The sequence below is a fragment of the Portunus trituberculatus genome, chromosome 25, assembly GCF_017591435.1.
Source record: "Portunus trituberculatus isolate SZX2019 chromosome 25, ASM1759143v1, whole genome shotgun sequence".
NCBI classification, from domain to species: Eukaryota; Metazoa; Arthropoda; class Malacostraca; order Decapoda; family Portunidae; genus Portunus; species Portunus trituberculatus.
This window is the reverse complement of record NC_059279.1, coordinates 15,459,441-15,468,822: the sequence shown is the minus strand read 5'-3', so window position 1 is coordinate 15,468,822 and position 9,382 is coordinate 15,459,441. Positions and strand designations below refer to the sequence as shown.

The 9,382-nt window shown below is 39.0% G+C and overlaps 1 long non-coding RNA gene across 1 annotated transcript in view; it reads right to left on the bottom strand.

Moving 5' to 3' along the window:
• Window positions 1-3,181: 3,181 nt before the first annotated feature.
• Window positions 3,182-9,382, bottom strand: part of LOC123508950 — a 30,334-nt gene continuing 24,133 nt past the window's right edge. Inside the window, exon 3 of the long non-coding RNA XR_006676054.1 lies at window positions 3,182-3,300. This is a non-coding gene — a long non-coding RNA (uncharacterized LOC123508950). The remainder of the gene's footprint in view (window positions 3,301-9,382) is intronic.

Sequence of the window (9,382 nt, the reverse complement as noted above, 5' to 3'; positions counted from 1 at the left end):
GCCTGAAGTGGGTTGTCAACTTACTACCGTGTAATGGCAAGGATACACAATGTTCTAAGACGCTTCTTTTATATAGCAAAAGGAGAGATTGAGTAGTTATATATTAATTTCCTGTAGATCTATTTTGACTTACTAAACCAACTATGTTCTCTAAAATAACCATCATTAATATTTGAAAGGGTTAAGTAATCTGAACTTTCATTCGGGCTGTTTTCAAAGGCCACAATGATGATAAATTGGACTTTTATTTCTTTTTCTATTAGTGGTAAAACATCTCTAGAAAAAGAAAGCATTCCAAACCCATCATTACCTTCCTCGCGATCTGAATGCATCTTAATTGACATTTACATACTTCAATTCCCTCGGCTTTCTATCTCGGCATTCTGCGTTTTAAAAAGTCGCTGCATCATTTCCCCGCACCTTTTATTCACCACTTTCAAGAACCACCACCACCACTACTACCACCACCACCACCAACACCTATTCTGCGCGACAAAACCTCCCAATTTGGCGAGCGAAGAAGCCAGGTAAGTTTGCACTGGAACGCGGAATTCTCGTCATATAATATTAGAGGACCATTTACTTTACTTGGAGCACAATAAAGCTTGATCCTGCTAATGAATGAGCGAACGAAGCCTTGTTCGTCTCCTGGGATTTACATCATCATCTTCGCCCACGCAACGCCTGCAGGAAGGAAGGAAGAAGAGGGTAAAGAGAGGAGTGAGAAGCGTGATGTACAGGGGAGGAAAGAAGAGAGTGAAGGTGTAAAGAGAGCGATGAAAAAAAAGGAAAGGAAAAGTATAAATATGAGAAAAGTAAAAAGAGAGACAAAAGTGATAAGAGCTGGGAGGGAGGATAAAAAAGACAAAGAAAAGGAAAAAAGGATGTAGAGAAGGGAACCAAGGAATTAAATGAACGAGTAAATGTAAAAAGTAAGACCTAAAGAGGTATAGATATGAATCAAGGCAGTAAAAAGGAGACGAAAGTAATAAAGCTGAGAGGTAGAATAAAAAAAAAAGGTTAAGGAAGAGGAAAAAAGGAAGAAGATAAGGGAAACGAGGAATTAAATATACGAGCAAAGATAAAAGACCTAAGGAGGAGTAGATATGAACCGAGGCAATAAAAAGGAGACAAAAGTGATAAAGCTGGAAGGAAGGACAGTAAAGATTCAGAGAGGCAAGTGAAGAGAAAGAGAACAGAAAGAAAGTAGAGACAGGAATCGAAGAGTTACAAAAAGGAGTATAGATGAAAATTAAAAGACAGAAGAAAGTTGACGTACTGACATGCTAATTATTTCACTGATTGAATTTAAGAAAGCAATACGCTGATGTTAAGAAGGAGAAATGAAATAGAAAAAAAAGTCATAAAAAGATAAAAGCAATCAAAATAAAAGAGAAAAATAGAGAAAAAGTAAAAAGGAGAACATGAATAAGAGGAAAATATGGAACGTAAAGATGAAAGAAACAAGAAAAAATAGAGAAAAAAAAGAGGAAAAGAAAAAAGTGAAATAAATAATAACACTAAGAACAAAGTAAAAAAGGAAAGATTAGAGGAAGTCAAGAAAGAGTCAAGGAGGAAGAAAAGTGTGAGTAGAGAAGCCAGCAAGGAGACGAAAAGGACGAGGAGGAAAAGTAAGCGTTAATTGGCTCTCTCACCTGCAGGTATCAACACTCACCTGACACCTTCCTGGAAAACAGACCTAATGAGGCAGGTAACTTATACTTCAGTGTGTGTGTGTGTGTGTGTGTGTGTGTGTGTGTGTGTGTGTGTGTGTGTGTGTGTGTGTGTGTGTGTGTGTGTGTGTGTGTGTGTGTGTGTGTTTTCCTTATCCTTCCACTGAAAATTCATTGTTTATCCTTCCACTGAAAATTCATTGTTTAATTACGCTCTTGAGAGAGAGAGAGAGAGAGAGAGAGAGAGAGAGAGAGAGAGAGAGAGAGAGAGAGAGAGAGAGAGAGCAAATTACCCTAATGACGAACATGATCTATTGTTTGTGTTAATCATCCGACGTGATGGAGATCCTGTGTGTGTGTGTGTGTGTGTGTGTGTGTGTGTGTGTGTGTGTGTGTGTGTGTGTGTGTGTGTGTGTGTGTGTGTGTGTGTGTGTGTGTGTGTGTGTGTGTGTGTGTGTGTGTGTGTGTGTGTGTACAAATACGAGCGAGTTTATATAACTTTGCTGTTGTTGTTATTGGTTGTTCGTTTATAAGTTTCCATTCCAGATTGAAATTTGTTACAGGAATCTGGGAGGAAGAAAAAAATCATTCCATCCTCAAAAATATTTCATAGGCAGAATTCCTCAACGAAAATATGTGAGAAATTCTGGGAAACACTGAGACTTGAAGAAAGGAAGGAAGAAAAAGGAAGAAAAAGAAAACGAAGGTGGATGCGGTGAAAATGAAGACAAGAAAATATAAAGGAAAGAAGAAAATATGGAAGAAGATTGGATAAGCACAGACTAATAACAACAACAACAACAACAACAACAACAACAATAATAATAATAATAATAATAATAATAATAATAATAATAATAATAATAACAACACGATGTGGAAGAAATTGAATACGAGAAATGAAGAAGGAGAATGAAATGAATGAACTTGGAGGAGGAGGAGGAGGAGGAGGAGGAGGAGGAGGAGGAGGAGGAGGAGGAGGAGGAGGAGGAGGAGGAGGTATTGTTTATGAAATTATAGAAAGAAATGCAAGACTCTCAAAGTAAATGAATAAAAGAAAAGTGAAAAAAAATTAATGCTGAAGAATGAAATGAAAACATTATTACTTTCTGAAGAGAGAGAGAGAGAGAGAGAGAGAGAGAGAGAGAGAGAGAGAGAGAGAGAGAGAGAGAGAGAGAGAGAGAGAGAGAGAGAGAGAGAGAGAGAGAGAGAGAGAGAGAGAGAGAGAGAGAGAGAGAGAGACACACACACACACACACACACACACACACACACACACACACACACACAACACACACACACAAAGTACGAAAAACCAAGAAAAACCAACGAAGCATAAATAAAAAAAAGAAAAACACAAAGAAAACGAAAAAGAAAACACGAAAAAAACCCCCAGGAACCAAAGACCATGAGGGAGAATGAATGAAAGGAGAGACTGAATAATTGATAACCACACGATGAAGAAAGAACGAGTGAAGATGTTTACCCGGCAAGGAGGGAGGGAGTGAGTCCAGTGGTAGCCCTCACACGTAAAAGCCGCTATTATGAGGCAGGTGAATAATTTAGCACCCGCTCTCTTTGATCACGAAAGGTCCACTTAGCACCACCTCACGCTGCCCTTTGTAACCTGAAACACAACACGGAGTAAGGGAAAAGCCGCAGGGAGGAGGAGGAAAGTAAGAATGGCGCAAGTCTGAAAGTGGTTGATATGCTTAAGATTTGTGCGTTATGTGTGTGTGTGTGTGTGTGTGTGTGTGTGTGTGTGTGTGTGTGTGTGTGTGTGTGTGTGTGTGTGTGTGTGTGTGTGTTTTAGTGTTTCTCTTTTGCTGTTTCTTTTCCTTTTTTATCTTAGTTTTTCTGTTTCTATTTTATCCTTTGTTGTTAATTTTCTTTTTTTTCTTTTTTTCCTTTCTTCTCCTCCTTCTTCTTGTTCCTCCTCCTCCTCCTCCCATCACCACCACCACCACCACCACCACCACCACCACCACCTCCTCCTCCTCCTCCTGTTTTCTAATATATGAGCTCATCCTTCTTTTTTTCATTCTTCTCTTCTGTCTGCTCCTGCTTCTTTTTTTGGAGCACCACTTTCTCTTCTTCCTATCCATCTCCTTCCCCTTCTCCTTTTTCTCCACCTTTTCCTGCTCCTTCTCCTCTGTGCTCTCTATATAATTTCCTTCCTATTCTCCTCCTCCCTTGATGCTATTTATAGGAAAATTCAATAGATGGCAGCTACAATAGACTCAAAGCTAAATTTAAACAACTCAACCGCTCCTGTTCCTCTCAAAACAATGCACAAGGATCCGGTGGCATTGGGCTATTAATGAAGACTGATTACTGGAAAATGACCGATGAAATAAGAAATAAACTAACACTATAGGCAGTTTAAGATTAGTTATTTACGCTAATCTTCATCCTTTCTCTGTTTGTTCTTCCTCCTCATCATGTTTATTCAAAGATGTTATTGATTTATTAGTTATCTTTATTGATTTATTTTTTTTTTGTGTGTGCTAATGTCATGTATAGTTTTAGCAAAGGTGAAATTACAATAAAGTAGAACAAAGAAAGAGGAAAAGGAAAAAGAAAAAGACGAAGACGAAGAAGGAGAAGGAAATGGAGAGAGGAGAGAGAGAGAGAGAGAGAGAGAGAGAGAGAGAGAGAGAGAGAGAGAGAGAGAGAGAGAGAGAGAGAGAGAGAGAGAGAGAGAGAGAGAGAGACAAAGGATACAAGCAAATCAACAAAATAGAATAAAAAGTAACAACACGAACGCAACAAATTTATAAAAAGCAAAAAAATGAAAAATGCAAATTTAAGGAGGGAAAAAAAGCATTTTCTTACCACGAGAGAGAGAGAGAGAGAGAGAGAGAGAGAGAGAGAGAGAGAGAGAGAGAGAGAGAGAGAGAGTGAGAAGATATTGGCATTGGAAACCAGAGCGGAAACATGATCTTAGGAGACAAGAAGGGAGGAAAAGGAGGAAGAAAAGGAGGAGGAAGAGGAGGAGGGAGAGGCGGAGCAGCAAGAGGTCGAAGGGGAGAAGGTAAGAACGGAGGAACTACAAGAGAATGAAAAAAAATGAGTAAGAGGAAGTGAAAGGGAAAAAAAATAAGAAGGGAAAGAGAAAGGAGAAAAAAAATGAATAAGGAAAGTAGAAGGGAGGGGGAGGAAAAACAGGGAAAATGAAACAGCAAAGGATACAAACGAAGGAAAATAAGAATGGAGATAGAAAAAGAGATAGTGTTAAGTAAGGAGGGAAAAAAGGACAAAACCAAAAAGAGTAGGATAGAGGGAAAATAAAGATAGAAAAAAGGTAAAAAAGGAATGGATGAAGAAGAGAAAGAAGTAATTTAGGATAGAAAGAAGTAAGGGTGAAGATGAAAAGGAAAATGGTTAAGGAAGAAGCGAATAAAAGGAGAAAAAGCAAGAAGAGGAGTAAGATAGATGGAAAATAAGAATATAAAAAAGATACAAAAAATGAATGAGGAAGAGAAAGAAATAATTAAGGATAGAAAGAAGGAGTGGAGATAGAAAAGGAGAAATGGTTAAAGAAGGAACAAAAGAGATAAAAAAGCAAGTAGAGGAGTAAGATAGAGGAAAAAATAGAGATAAAAAGAGGATAAGAAAAAAATGGACGAGGAAGAGAAGGAAATAGTTAGGAAAAAAATAAAAAAACTAAGAAAAAATATGAAAAAGAAAAAAAAAGATGTTACGAATAGCGGAGATGGAGGAGGAGGAAGAAAAGAAGAAGGAAAGGAGAAAATGATCTAGTAGGAGGAGAGAGGAAGCAAGAAGAGTGGGGGAAGGGTGGCAGGTGACAGGGGGGTGTGCGGTGAGGCGAGTGGAAGGTGACAGGTATTGAGGGAGCAGTGTGTGGGCGAGGGTGTGCGTGTCAGGTGAAGGAAGCATCAGGAAATATATGAGTACTCCTTTATGGGTGTGCGTGTTGTATGTTTCCTGAGGGTGGACGAAAAGGATTGGGGGTTGGTACGAGTGTTCATAAACGTAAATGGATTAATGAAAGTCAAAACACACATAAAAAAAAAAAAAATGATAACACTAAGAAAAGAAAAAATAATATAGAAAAGAGAGAGGACAAATATGACAAAAGGATTGGTGGTAGGTATACAAATAATCAGAAACGCTTTGCTCTCTCACTACTAAAAACTTAAGTGGATTAAATAAAGTTAAAGCACACATGAAAAGATTAAAAACACAAAGAAAAAAAAAACTATAGAGAAGAGGAAACAAATATGACGAGAGGATCAGTGTTAAGTGCAGTATTCAGAAACGCTTCGTTCTCTCACCTCTACAAACGTAAGCGTAAGTGTTCTAATTCTTTAAAAATTAGAACAAAGATTGAAATAATGAATCAGCCAAAAAAAAAAAAAAAAAAAAAAAGAAAAGAAAAATCAGAATAGAGTCAAATAACATAAATGAAGACAGGATTGGTGGCAAGAATACAAGTAATCAAAACGCTTCGCTCTCACCACTACAAACGTTGGTGGATTTTAAAATGGTGAAACACATGAAAAGTTTCAATACACTAGAAAAGAAAAGAAAAAAAAACAAAAAACAGAAAAAAGAGAGAACAAATATGACGAGAAGATTGGCGGTAGGTATACAATTATCAAGGAACGCTTTGCTCTCTTGCCACGAGAAAATTTAAGTGGATTGAAATGCTAAAACAAACACACACACACACACAAAAAAAAAAAAAAAAAAAAAAAAAAATTGAAACACTAAAAAAAAAAAAAAATCATCAGAAAAGTGGATACGAGCAAATATGATATAAAGCCATCATGGACTAAAAGAAAAAAAAAAGAAAACGAATAAAAAGGATTAAAGGAAAATAAAAAATACATAATGAAAAAAAAAAAAACTATCACGTTTGCATTCAATCATCACAAATGTCGACGAAAAAAAGGCACTTAAGGGTTTCACGAGTCAGGTTGAAAAAGTGCACACACACACACACACACACACACACACACACACACACACACACACACACACACACACAAAACTGCCATCCCACGACCACTCACGTCAGTCTCCTTCAAAGCTCCTCTATGAAAGAAAGCCAAGAAATATCCACAGAAAAGACCAAACAAATATTTAAACACACACACGCACGCACACACACACACACACACACAGAGAGAGAGAGAGAGAGAGAGAGAGAGAGAGAGAGAGAGAGAGAGAGAGAGAGAGAGAGAGAGAGAGAGAGAGAGAGAGAGAGAGAGAGAGAGAGAGAGATAACAAGTCCTTCTAACCGTCCGTGGGTGAACAAAAAGAAACCAGGAACTTCTAACCATTTTTTTTTTTTGTTCATCACCCAGAGTAAGAAGGCGCCGGAACGCAGGAAGTGAAAGAAGACGTTACGTAAAGACTCTGACAAAATTACGAGAGAAGCAGATGACAAAAAATAATATGCCTTGCTTCAGACATCCGTTTGAGTACTCTGTTGCCTTTGAAGTGCAAGAGGAGGAGGAGGAGGAGGAGGAGGAGGAGGAGGAATACGATGCCGACGACGATGATAAGAGGAAAAATAACAATGAACCACAGGACAACAAGAAAACTCATAGAATCAAATGCCAGAACATGCAAAAAACGTGGATTCGAAGAAAGAAAAAGGAGAAAAAAAACGGAAAAAAAAATGCAATGCTGCTGCTGCTGCTGTTGCTGCTTTTACCTGTTTGTCTGTCTACCTATCTATTCGCATGTTTTAAATCTATTCTCTGTGTATCTTTTCTATCTGTCTATTGCTGTTACTACCACTGCTGTGTTTCTAACTAAGCCTCTGGTGTGGGTAGCCTTCTCGGTAAGCAAGACACCTGAGCCGGAGTAATCAGGTCCCGCGGCACAAGATGCGCTTACATGGCGATCACACTCCCACGCGGCAACAAGTAAATTCCTTCCCTGTATTCTGAAGAGCTTTATTCTCCCGCAGGAACTAATTTCAGCAGCCACAGAGACCAATAACCGGGTTCTCGTGTTCAGTTTTCTCCGTGAATGACGCGTATTTCTTTTTCTTTTTTATCAAGCAGTGACTAGAAGTATAAAAATGACCTTGAGTATTAATGAGAGTTCATTTAGAGGCTCCTAAATTAAACCCTTGAGTGCCACGACGCGTTTCCATAGTCATTCTGCTTACTATTTGGTGATTTTATACAGCTTCAGAAATTCCTGTTGAAGTTAAGAGTGAAGACTAACCATTAATCTTTTGACCTCCATAGACCATTGATAATACAAATAAAATGGTCTAATCGTACACAAATCTCAAGGTAAAAAAAAAAAAAGCATGTGTCTAAGTATTAAATGAGTAGAAATGAGCTTGGCGTCACATAGATATTATAGATGTGGTACAATGCGGTACACTTACAAACCGGTGCACCTACAAACCCACCAGGAGGTTCAATCACGCGATAAACACCTGCACGGGAAGGTTTTCACGTCAGCTGCAGAAACTCATGGCAAATATGCATTATAGAGCCATTTTTCCTCAAAGCATCCAGGAAATGAGGACAGAGAGCTATCAAAGTTAAATATTTCTCTCTTTCCTTCCTTCTTCATTCCTACAATTTCCTCTCTCTCTCTCTCTCTCTCTCTCTCTCTCTCTCTCTCTAGTCCTCCTCCTCCGTCTTCTTTCCTGCTTTTTATTCATCACCATCGTCGTCGTCGTCCTCCTCCTTCTCCTCCTCCTCCTCCTCCTCCTCCTCTTCCTTCCTCTCTTCTTCCGCCTCTTTTTTCCTCGTATATTATGCGTGAAGGATAAAGTCTTGCTTCACTTCTCTTGACACACACACACACACACACACACACACACACACACACACACACACACACACACACACACACACACACACGCACGCACGCACACGCACAGAGAGAGAGAGAGAGAGAGAGAGAGAGAGAGAGAGAGAGAGAGAGAGAGAGAGAGAGAGAGAGAGCGTTAGACCTGGTTGAGGACTCGAGGGATTAGCAGTAACACGGTCTGCGTAGGAGCGTCAGGTGTCCGGCGGTGTTTATCGAGTCAACAAGACATGTCAAACCCTCCGCCACATCTCGGGACACCGCCGCCCAAAGGGAACTGAATCCGGCCAGTTAACCTCCGCCGTGAGGGAGAGACTTGATTTCTCTATCGTTCATGAACAGAGTATACTGCTTCTGTTACTGCTACTACTATTGGTGGTGGTGCTGCTACTACTACTATTACTACTACTACTACTACTTCTTGTAAGGAAAACTAATTCTTTCACGTGGTGTATAAACGACTTATCGAAGAGGAATACACGTGAATAATGAGAAATTATATTAATACTGAGTAAAACCGTCTTAAAGAACTCCACCACCACCACGAACAACAACGGCAATAACAAAAACAACATCAATAGCAACAACACCAACAACAACCTCAAAAGGATCAAGAAACTCAACTCCTCGCTTGCTTAATCCTGATAAGATATAAGTAATGCAGCCGTGAAATGTATGCAAATGTAACCAACCCGTGAGTTTGCTTCATTATCCTACGCCCCATCTCGCCTCGTTTTCTTCCAGGACGGACTGAGGATCAAGGAGCAAGTCTTGAGATTCTCCCTAAACTCAACAATCAAAATTAATTTATTTGTACTTAGTAACGTTAATGTAATGCGTAGTAACATGGATCTTTTTTTTTTGTTCCTTTTTTTCCCGTTTTCTTGCACGAGAGACAAGAG